Below are 11,684 nucleotides of genomic sequence, written 5' to 3'. Positions count from 1 at the left end.
TCTTGGACTTCACAGAGGGTAGGCCCTGGGATGTGGAGATTTGGGTGGGCGGAAGGGAAAAGATGTCCACGTGAAGGGAAGGGTGTCCCGGAGGTACAGAGCAGGAACTGATGGGGGCCCTCAGCACAGCACTGCACCCAGCTCCCCTCGGGCACGCAGTCACTGGGAATGGCATAAGCAACCCCAGTCCTGATGTTGTAAGACCTGCCTCAGTGTCTTTGTGCCTGTCACCAGTTCTCAAAACCCCACAGTAGGAGCAATGAGGCCAGGTGCCTGGGAGGTCCCACTGCTCTGGTGGCCAGTGGCACATCCTGGCATGGGAAGACCAGGGGCACCCTGCAGACACTTCAGGCACAGACACTATCACAGGTGCCGGTTTCTTGGTCCTCTGTCCTCTCCACTGGGCTTGGAAACCTTTCAGCTCCTCCCCTGCTCTGGCCTCCCTCAGGCTCAGATAAGGAGCTATTTTTGCTATCCACCCCTCCCCCACCTGCCCCTTGGGTCCCCTGAGGCCTGATCAGAGCTCTCAGAAGGGGATTCCTGAAAGGCCCTGCACTTCAGGGGACAGGGAGGGGCCACCGGCTATCAGTTAAGGAGAGGATGGTGTGGAAGCAAGTGACTCGGAGGAGCCAACAAGATGGAGAGGGAGAAAGAGGAAGAAACAGGTGCAGGAGAGAGAAGGAGTGGGGGTGGGGGAGCAAAATGGGACCCGCAGGGGCCTGGGCAGGGATGAGGAGAAAGCAGAAGAGGGCTGGAGAGGAGAGACAAGGAGGGAGGCAGAGTGCAGGCCCCCAGCAGCACCCAGGCTGAGCCCGGGACTGAGAGATCACTGCATGTGTGGGTGGCTGAGGCCAGACGGCAAGCCGCCCAGATGCCCAGAACAGAGGGTGTCCTCAGCCCTGCCCCTGGGCACGAGGCCCTCTGATGCCCTCCCCTGGGGCCCCCGGGCTCACAAGCCCAGCAAAGTATCCGGAGATGGCAGGGGTCATGCAGAGGCTTTCTGTCCCTCCCCAGCCTGCCCTCCGCGGGGCTGGGCCTCCCTAGCTCTGGATCTTTAGGGGTGTTGATGGGGAGCAACAAGCAAGAAGTTCTGGGCCGAGAGAGAGGGAGCAGAAGGGATGCAGAGGTCTAGAAGAAGGGGAAGTAGAGGGATTCTGAAAAAGTGCTAATTTTGAAAAAAAATGAAAATAGAGATTTTTAAAACATCGTGTCCCCCGCTAACTGGGGCTCCTAAGTACTAAACGGGGTTTACGACAGCAGCGTGTGTTTTGTGGGTTGGTCACATTGTAGCTTATCTGTGGAGCTGCTGACAGTAGAGGCGATCAGGAGGGGTGAGGGCGTGAGTGTATGAGAGTGTGCAGGAGGGTGTGTATGTGATGGTGAGTGTGTGGGAGTGAGGGTGAGTGTGTGTGCCTATGACTCCTCGGACTAGCAGGGTCCCTCACGGGCCTGAGACAGGGTTAGACGTGTCTGGCTGGGGGGCTGTCCTACAGAAGTCTTGCTCCCCAGTCCCTGCAGCCGCTGAGGAGGACTCGCCCCGGGAGGGAGGTGGGTACCTGCACTCCCGACGTTAGGGGGAGAAGTGACCCGCAGCCCATCAGGGGAGGGGACAGACAGCCCAGACTGACACTCTCCAAGCACTAGAAAGAGGACTGCAAATAAAACGGAAAGATGTTCCCTCAGAGACTCTGACCCCATCCACCGTCGCCCCAGTCCAGGGCCCCTGACACCCCCGCTCCAAGCCGTTGGCAGCAGTGGCTGGTGGCGCCCAGTGGGGAGCACTGGGGAGGCGAAAACCCTGGTGGAAGCATCTAGGGGTGGGGACAGGCAATGGGGGTGTGAAGAGTTGGAGAGGTTTGAGGCCTTGTGAAAAGGAGGCACGGCAAAAATAGAAGCCAGGGACGGTTTATCGTGGTCCGTGTGCACGTAGCACGGAGACACTGGGGGAAAGTCAGGGACATGCCAACGGGAACAATTAAACGCTATCCATTGTTTTCACTAGACTAACATTTACTGAACACATATTTGTCTGTGCCAGGCGCCGGGACCACGAAAATGAACGAAACACAGGCCTGCCCAGTCCTTCGGAATTCACCATGCAGTGAGTAAGATGAGCGTAAAAATGTCGTCATGTATCATTCTTAAGTAGTGATGATGATGATAAAAGCAGTAGCGTGCTGAGCACTAGCACGTCCCGGGCACTGATGCAAGCATTCTACACATACTTGGTGTTAGGACTGAGGTACGAACGAGATACAGATACGGGAGGCGTCCAGAGCAGAGGCCTTTCTGCAGCCTGGGGCCCAGGGGTAGAAGTTCATTGTCCTCACTCTTCACCTCAGTCCTGAGGAGAAGTTCCTCCAGGGGAGAGAACAGCATTTTCCGCAGGGTTCTAGAATGGGTCAAGGAGGGCATCTGAATTCCCAGCAGCCCTCACCCCCACCTCCACCCAGACCCGCTGCTCTCCCCGCTGGCCAGTCTCTGACCTTCCTCCTGTGGGGCTGGCTGGGTCAGACTTGTCTAGACCAGAACACCCATTACCCAATCTGTCCAACCCATCTCTTCAACTGACGCCCTCGGGGCCTTGTGGGGAGAGCAAACCTTGGGAGGACTGGGGAGGCCGCAGAGATAGTGGCAGATAGAGGCTTGAGGGTAGGGATGGAGGGGCTGCGGGGCTGGTGTCCAAGGCTGGGGGGCTGGACAGAGGACGAGCCAGCCAGCTCCCTGGTGCCCCACTCAAGAGCAGTCCCTTTGGGGAAGGCAGGGCTGGTAGCTCAGAGGTGGGTGGGGACAGCAGAGAGAAGTGGGAGGTGCTGGTATTTGCAGGGCTCAGCGTAGGAGAACAAATGTGTTCCCAGACGGTGGCCCACCCACCTTTTCTTCCCATTTCTGGTTCCATCCTGTATCTTGGGGGGCCACCAGTATCACCAGTGCCTATGTAGACAGCCCCACCCGCACACTGACACATCGCCAAACAGCAATGGGCGTCCTTGGGCCCAGGGAAAGGTTGTCAAGTTTGGAACATACTTGCATTAAAACAGTATTCCTTGTGTGTCTGAAATTCAAATGTAACTAGGCTCCCTGTATTTTATCGGGCAGTCCTAATCAGGGGTGTCCCCACCAGCCATGAGGTCGGCCCTCAGAAGGCCCAGGGTAGAAATCCTCACAAGCCCTGCAAGCTGGCTCAGGGCCCATTGGGCAGTGACTTTCGGGGTCCTCGTGCTAGAGCGTGGCTGGGGGACACAGGCTCTGGGTGGGTACTTCTTGGCCCTGTAGTCTTTTTTGGCCATTGAAGAGTCATGTCCGGGCCTCCTAAAGCTCAGGAGCTAGAACAGGGGCCCCTCTGCCTGCTTACTGGCTGTATGGGATGAGCCTCAACCCACCTTCAAGTGAGAGCTCACTTCAAGCAAGGGGCATGCCAGGACCTTTACTGGCCTCCTCGGTTGGTGCCTTTACGTCTAGATCCTCTAGATTTTCCAAGTCCCCGGGAGGCAGTGACTTCCGATGTTGGGAGACCTATGTGATAGATCCGCTGAAAGCCTGGGTAAAACACAGGCCACCCAGTTATATTTGAATTTCACACGAACAATGTAATAATTTACTATAAGTACGTCCCGTTCAATATTTGGGACCAACTTATACTAAAAAAAGATTTCTTGATTATCTGAAACTCAAATTTAATCCGGTGTTCTGGTTTTGATTTCATCTTTCTTTCTGGTAAATCTGAGAGCTGGGACATTGGAGTGCCACAGCTAGGATCTGGCCCTAGCTTCTCTGCTTCTCGCCCAGTGAACCTCCCCAAGGGTCACTTTTCCTGTCCACCCCCCAGGGCTGATGGAAGGATAAAATGAATAAGTGCCTGGCATAAGTGACAGTTGTTATTGTTGTCCCTGGCCAAGGTCCCACCGCTAGAAGGCTGCAGGGCTGGTGGCTGCCCTCCGGCCTCCAGGCTCAGGTTCTCAGTCTTCTTCAGAACACTCCGCAGCCCGCTGCACGCTCCTCGGACCTGAGACCACCCTGCCTGCAAGGACCCAGGCAAGGGCGCCAAGAGAGGCTCGAGAAGGAAGCATGCTCTGGTTGGGAGATCTCAAATTCCCTGATGACTGGAGAGGAGTCGTTGGGGACAAAAGGGAAAGGGAGGAGCTGACATTTATTCTGGGCTCAGTGTATGCCTGGCGTTTTGTAGTTTCTAATTTAATCCTCACATTCCTGGTCATTTCTCTTTTGCAACTAAAGATGTATTCATAGGACCAGAGGAGACAGCCCCTGATGCTACTCTGCTTGTACCCTGGTTCTTCCGGTGGATGTCCCCTTCCCAGTGAGCCCTTCCCTGACCACCATGCTTAAAATGGAAACCCTCCCCCATGGCTTGGAACTCTATTCCCCTTCTCTCCTTCCTTCTTTTCCAAAGCACCCTCATCAAATACAGTAAAATATTGGTTTGCAAGCATAAGTCGCTCCAGAAACATGCTTGTAATCCAAAGCACTTATATATCAAAGGAAATTTCAAGAATCATTGTTGTGATCGCATACTACTCATATGGCAAGACATCGCTTGTTTATCAAGTTAAAATTTATTAGAAATGTGTGTTTGTCTTGCAGAACATTCGCAGACCAAGTTACTTGAAAGCCAGGGTTTTCGAGTGTATTAAATAGGTGTATTAAATAGGTCTCCCTCCCCTCCCAGAATGTAAGCTCCACGAGAGCAGATTTTTCCAGTCTGTTCTGTTTACTGACATGTTCCCTGTGCCTGAAACAGAGCCTTGTACATATTGGTTGGATGAATTAAAGATAATAAGAATAACGGCTAACATTTATTTTGTGCCTACTTTGCTCCTGGAACTGTTCTAAGTACTTTACGTAAGTTCATTTACAAAAGTTCATTTACGTATCCTCATCCTCATATCACCTCTATGAGGCACAGAGCAGGCACAGAGAGGCTAAGTAACTTGCCCAAGGTCACACAGCCAGAGGGCAAGAGTTATGATCTGGTTGGCCTGAGTTCTTGGCGGAGGATCTTTTACACGCTCCACAGGTGTCCATCACCCTGGCATCTGCTCCTCTTGTGTGGCCCATTGGTGGCACCTCTCCCACTCCTCTGTCACGCTGGATTGTGAATGTTTGTTTACTGCTGACGTGGCCTCTTCGAGGGCAGGGGCCAGTCTCCTTCACGTTTGTTTCCTCAATGTTCTGTACGGTGGCCGGCCCATTGCAGGGCCTTCTCTCCATTCTCCCAGCTGGGGTTGGTTTGTACTATAAGCCTGGGGGGTGGGACGCACAGGTATGATCACTCCCCACCCCCATTTTGCCACTGAGGAAACAGGCTCAGAGAAATACAGTGATTTGTTGCAGCAGGAAGAACAGACAGTAACCAGACTGCAGGCCACCTGCGTCAGTGCTTTCCTGGCCACCGCCCCCTGGGGTGGGGATCCGCACTATAGAGCCCCACGGATTCTGGCTGCTGCCCAAGGCTTTGGTGGGCACCTGTCTAACCACATGTCAGAACTGGGCAAAGGCAAAATATTGGTGTGGGGTGGGGTGGAGTGGGGTGTGGTGGGGGTATGGGTGGATGGGGGTGGTAGGGCAGGGGTGGGGGTGGGGGGGTGATAGTGGGGGTGAAGTGGGGCGGGGGTAGACCAGAGGATCCAGCCAGGTTCTTTCAGTGGGGCTGTGGGAGCAGTGGGGGCTGTGGGGGCTATGGGGGCAGCTTCTTGGAGCTGGAGCAGGTGAACGGGTGAGGTACGCTTCCAAGCCTGTGATGCGTGTCTACCAGGTGTGCTTTCAAGCACACAGCATGCAAAGCAGGGTATATTTAGCCCGTGGTCGCTGCCGTGGTATGAGCCTGCTGCCCCGTTCCCCCTGTTGGGGAAAACCCTTTGGAAGCTTTTCTTCTGACTGAGGAATGTGTGTGTTCTTCAGTGTTGGTGGCACAGGGTGTGTACGGGGTGGGGGTGGGGGTGTTGTCCAGAAAACCTGAAGACTCATGGCTCAACCGGGAAAAAAGGTAACAAGTTCCCAGGAAGAAATAAATATACCTCAGCTAGAAGCAGATGACGGTCCTTATATCTGTCCTTTTCCTTGGCACCTGAGGGGTGTTGTATGGACAGATGCATGCTAAGACCTGGGAATGGTGAGGAGAGGCTATATTTATTCATTCACTCACTCACTCATTCACTCATTCACTCATTCATTCAAAGAGTGTTTATTGCACTTCTGTTACGCACCCACCAAACACTGAACTAAGTAAGTGCTGAGACTATACTAGGGAAAACAACGTACCTGTTCTCATTGAACTTGCAACATTTAAAGGAGTCTTGCTGGTATGTAATCATTCTTGGCTGTCAGTGCTCTGAAGGAGAATTACTGGATGCCTTGAGAGGGTAAAATAAGGAATTTGAGTCCAGGAGTCAAGGAGGGCTTCCTGAAGGAAGTGGTGTTTAAGCGGAGTCCTGGAGGGTATCTAAGAGTTCATTTGGCAACTTGCTGAGAGAAGGGAGAGAAAGGAGCAGAGCAGCAAGCATCCCAGGTCCTGGCCGGGGCACATGCTAAGACCTTGAGGTGGAATCAAGTGCAGGCCAGGAGTCAAGGACTCCATAGTGGCTGGTGTCAGAACTCTAATCTGAGCAGGGGACACAGCCCCTGCCCACAAGCATCTCCTTGTCTGATGGAAAAACAAGGGAGTTCAATCATGAGAACAGCTTTCCTGGCAGCAGAGATGTGAGGTCTGAAGCAGGGGTATTTGCCACGGAGGAACAAGTGAGTTTGGGAAGCCTTGCTGAAGGTGGCATGTCTCTGGTTTTGAAGGTGGGAAGTTTCCTGATTTGGCAGAGGGTGTAGGAGTTTGAGGAGCTGTGTGCAAGGCTGAGGAGTGGGAACAGGCATACTTTAGATTCGAGTGGGAGGTGAGTGAACGTTTTCAGTTTGGATGTGTATATTCTGCCTCTCCAATTAATTTCAATAACTACTACATACTTCCCAATGACTGTGTGCCACGGAAGCGCTGATCTAGCTTATTTTACCCGTACAAATAGCCCTTTGAGGTAGACATGACCATCCTATTTTACCGATGAGAAAAAAGGCTCAGAGGATTAAGTGACCTGTCCACAGTGACCCAGAGAGGAGGCGGCAGGACCAGGAACCAAAGTGTGTCTGTGCTTGCCCTTCCTAATGACCTGACACTTTAGTGATTGTCCCTGACTGCTCTGGAGGGTCCTTCATATTAGCTAAAACCATATTAGTCATTTGCAGGCTTTGACTGGTGGCATAACTGTGGTACTCTGACCTGTTGGCTCACACCCCACCCCTCTTTCCAGCCTGCAGAGGAGCAACTTGGAGTTCTTTATTGGAAAAGGCAAAATGCTGGAGGATGTGAGGCCTGCCCCAGATCCCAAAGGAAGTTGGAAAGAATCTGAAAACGATCTTTCCTCCACCCTATAACCACTGTCGACCAATCTTGATTGGTATCACCAAAACTAGGCGCTTTTTTTTTTCTGTTTTATTGCTATATCCCCAGTCCCCAGCATAGAGTATGGCACCTAGTAGACATACAATAAATTTTGTTGAAATCAATCTCTGTGGGTGGTGCGGGTGTTAAGGGGAACTTGACACACACAATCTCTGACCCCTGGCAGATCATCATCTAACTGAACATCATGCGACACACACATGCACACACACACACGCACACACACACACACACACTCACATGCTCACAGGAAACCAGTCGCGGACCTAGCTAAGACACGGGGGAACAGCTGTTCTCTCCCTGGCCATATACTATGAAATAGTATTTACCTATAATACGACGGACTTAAGTGAGACTTGAGCCTGCCCACTGATTTTTCCCAGCGGTGAAATTAATCAGAAGCAAAACACAAACCAAATAAACCAAAACAATATCATCTGAAATTTTTGTTGCCTTCTTTTTTGGCAGGGAGCAGGAAGGGTAGGTGGTGAGTGTAACTTACCTAATGAAGTTGGCAAATCTTGAGTATACAGCCAGATGGATTTTGAAATACGTAATGTATGTATACACGTGTGGAACCTCAACCTGGATACGTGTAGAGAACATTTCCAGCACCCCAGAACTTCCTCATGCACTCTCCCAGAAAACACCCTGCTATATTTCACTTTGCCTATTCCTGACCTTCACAGAAATGGAATCATATGGTTAGAGTCTGGCTTCTTTTGCTCAACAGAATGTCTGTGAGGTTCGCACTTGATGCTATATGTAGTGGTTTCCTCTTTTTAACTGCTGTATGGCATATGTAATGCTGCATAGCAAATGCAATATATAGAAATCATATATGTAGGTAATATGAAACAAATATATAAAATTATATACATATTGATTATATAACCCATTCATTTATGCATTCTCCTATTGATGGGCATCTGGGTTGCTTCCAGTTTGGAACTGTTACAAATAGAATATAACGGACATTTCTGTGCATGTTCTTGGTGAGCATAACCACTAATCTCTATTGCTTATATACAAGGGGTGGCACTGCTAGGCTTATGTTTAACTGTAGTGTGTTTGTCAGCAAGTTTTCCAGGTTGTACCAATTTATACTTCCACCAGCAGTATGTGAGAGATTGGAGGGTTTTTAAGGTCAGGAATGGGATCCTTCTTCCCGTCTAACTATCCTGGCCATTTCCCACAAGACAGGACTAAAAGATTGGGTAGGATTTTAGAGCCAGGATCTCCATGTTGTGGTGAAGCTCTCACCAGAACCTTAGGGGAATCAAGGCTTCTTTGTGGAGCCAGGGAGTCTGGGGGTGGGAGGCTGGGGGTGGCCACTGGGCTGGGTGGGGATCTGTTGGGTAGGGTTTCTCCATAGTTAGCCCATGAGACAGTCCACGTGTTCTGAGAGCTGCTGTGTGATGCCCCAGTGGATTGTGCTGGTGTCCAGGTGACATCTGTTAGTGGCGACATCTCCAACCTGCCTACAAATAAAAGGTGAGTGGTTCTCTTTATTCTGGAATAAATTTATGGCTGGAGATCCACCTACCACAGTAGGTTGTCTGCAGTCTTGTTCCCTCTTTCCCAATTTTCCACTCAGCTCCCTACTTCCTCCCTTCTACAAGAATTTAATAGCTGCATCAAGGAAATGGGTCAAGCACTCTGGTCCCAGGGAGAAGGGAGAGGTGGGCAAGATATTCCCTGATGTCTGTTGCCCCATTGAAGAGGCTGAAGGACTAAAAACCTTTGACTCCTGTGAGAGGAAGCAGTGACTAGACCTGGAAGGATTATGTAGAGGGCTGAACAGAAGATGGGCTTGTCCCAATTAACTTCAAGAGGTGCCTTCCAGGGACACTTACCCTCTTGTCGCCACTGAGTCAGTGTGGCATGGTGTTGCCCATAAAGTGTCCAGAGTCAAAAAAAAAAACAAACCAAAAAAACAAAAAGAAAGAAAAAGTCAGGTAGTCCTCACTTGGTGGCTCACTTCTGCCACTATGACTTAAGAGCACTTGGGAGAATGAAGTAAAAGGTCCCTAAGGAGTCAGTCAAACCTGGATTCCTGTCCTGGTTCTGTCCTTTACTAACAGCATTGAGGCCTTGAGAGCGATACTGGAGCTTTCAGGCCTTAGCTTCCTGGCTGGTCTGCTGATTTAACAGAGGAGGCACATACAACATTAGCAAAAGGCACAGGGTGGGTGCTCGCCAGGGGCTCCTTCTCAAGGGGCGAGGAGAAGTCAGGTGTGGGGAGGAAGTTGGTTTCCCAGGGAGCCCCTGCCTGGGCTGATCCAGGAGGCTGCCAGTGTGGGGCTGGGGAGACCATCTGCCTGACTTTATCCAGACACCTTTTTGACTCAGAATTCTGTTTCCTGAGAACAAACAGATAAAGGGACTTGGAGGTCAGCGAATGGACCAGAGTTAGATGTGAATTGGAGGGGTGGACGCCAAGCTAAGTTGCAAAAGTCTTTGCAAGGAAGAGAGAATTTCATCACTTGGTGTTTGGGCATCTATTTGTTGCCGTAGGAATGACATGCCAGGGGGAGGGCCACTTAGGCCCACTTGTCTCCCACCCCTGGAGGCCAGGCTATGAAGAAGGTGCGGCTGGTGTGGAAGCCACAGGTTCAGTCCTCTATAAGCACTGCATTTAGGGGGCAGATCTGAGTCCTGCTCACTGGTCACTGTGAGCTTTGTAGCCTAGCCAGGCACAGGGCATGCAACCTTTTCCCCAAGGCTCCAAGCCTGGCATTCTTATTTATTCCACCTTCTAGAAAGCCTTGGTCTGTCCTGGGGACCCACCTCAAGTGGCTTCCTTCCCTTGGCTACAGAGCCTTTGAAACTGGCTGAAGCATTTCCTGTCCCAGGCCGAGTCAGGCTAACGGGTGGGCCAAGCTTCCTCCCTGCCCCGCTGCTGTCTCAGGCCTGGCTTGAGTCAGGGCCAAGCTTGGGAAGGCAGTAGGTACAGGGGCCTTCCTTCCAGTTCAGGGAAGGGGCTGGGGACGAGGAAAGGGCTGGGGACGAGGCAGGGCCTGGCTGAGCACGTACCGCTGGGGTCAGGCGTGGACCAAGTATGGGGGCAGAGGCATGCAGCCAGGCACTTGGAGAACCGGGGCGCAGAGCTCCATATCTGTCCCTCCAAGGCAGCCTGAGATAGCTCCCTGTGGGCGCAGGACCCACGGCAGCTCACTAAAAGAGCCAGTGTAGGTAGCTTTCAGCAATTGCTTTCCATTTAACTCTCCATATGCTAAGTTCTAAATTTGGCTGACTATCAGCTCAAGGCTGATACCCACTTGGCTTTTGCTTCCTGTTTTGTTTTGTGTTTTGTTTTTCGACAAATAAAAATCGTAAATAATTAAGGTGTACAACGTGATGTTTTGATATGTGTATCCATTGTGAAATGATCGTCACAATTAAATGCCACTCGGCTTCTTTATCAGGAATCCCACTCTCTGGGCTCCAGGGGCCCCTACCTTAATGATAATATCGCAGTGGCAGTCGTGATCATAGTAACAGGGGTTCAGCCAGGCCATCCCACCGGAAGCAGAGAACACTCTTACCCCTTCCTGTCTGGACAGTCTTTGGGCTTTCTGGCAAAGTGCCAAGGGGTCTAAGACTTGGGATGGATTCCCAGGCCAGGCCTGTCCTCTTCCATTGTCCCCATCACTGTTTTAGGGTCTGAGCCCACAGAGAAGTCCCTCCTGAAGATGCTGCAGCCAAAGTAGCAAACATCTTGTTTGACAAACTACCAGATGTCAGGCAGTGCACTGGGAGGGGAGTGGTGAGGATGAGGGAGGGTGAGGGGAGGGGTGAGGGGAGAGCAAGCAGTAGAAAGGTTGCTGAGGCTGTTGGGTGAGGAGAGTGAGTAACCTTCCGCTTCAGGGCCTGAAGGATCGTGGGACCCTGGGGTGGGGGTAGAGGGACAGAGGATGAATAGGTGGGAGATGTACTGATTTGCATGCTATTTTTGCCGGGCATTTGCATGCTCTTCATGGACTGTCTAGAGCACAGCACAGGGAAGTTCCCAGGGGCCCCATTCTCTCTCCTCCGGTGCTGAGGTCTGCAAGCCCTGGATGGGGAGAAGTGGACTGCGGTTCCCCTGGGCCACATCCCTGTCTGGGCAGGGGTTGCAGGGGTGGGGACCATGTCAGGAGCCCTGAGTCTGAGCAGAAGATGGGACCCCCATGGTGGGGAAGCCGGGGTTAGGAGACAGTGTGTGGGAGAAGGGGAG

The 11,684-nt window shown here is 51.8% G+C and overlaps 1 long non-coding RNA gene across 1 annotated transcript; it reads left to right on the top strand.

Annotated features, from left to right (window-relative positions):
* The first annotated feature begins 1,950 nt into the window (after positions 1 to 1,950).
* Positions 1,951 to 4,805, top strand: LOC123584848. The gene is made up of 2 exons (XR_006705706.1): positions 1,951 to 2,101; positions 4,237 to 4,805. It is a non-coding gene; the product is annotated as an uncharacterized LOC123584848 (long non-coding RNA).
* Positions 4,806 to 11,684: the final 6,879 nt, after the last annotated feature.

Source organism: Leopardus geoffroyi, chromosome C3 (assembly GCF_018350155.1).
Source record: "Leopardus geoffroyi isolate Oge1 chromosome C3, O.geoffroyi_Oge1_pat1.0, whole genome shotgun sequence".
Taxonomy (NCBI): domain Eukaryota; kingdom Metazoa; phylum Chordata; class Mammalia; order Carnivora; family Felidae; genus Leopardus; species Leopardus geoffroyi.
Note: the sequence above shows the minus strand (reverse complement) of the source record. Positions and strands in the feature narration are given on the sequence as shown.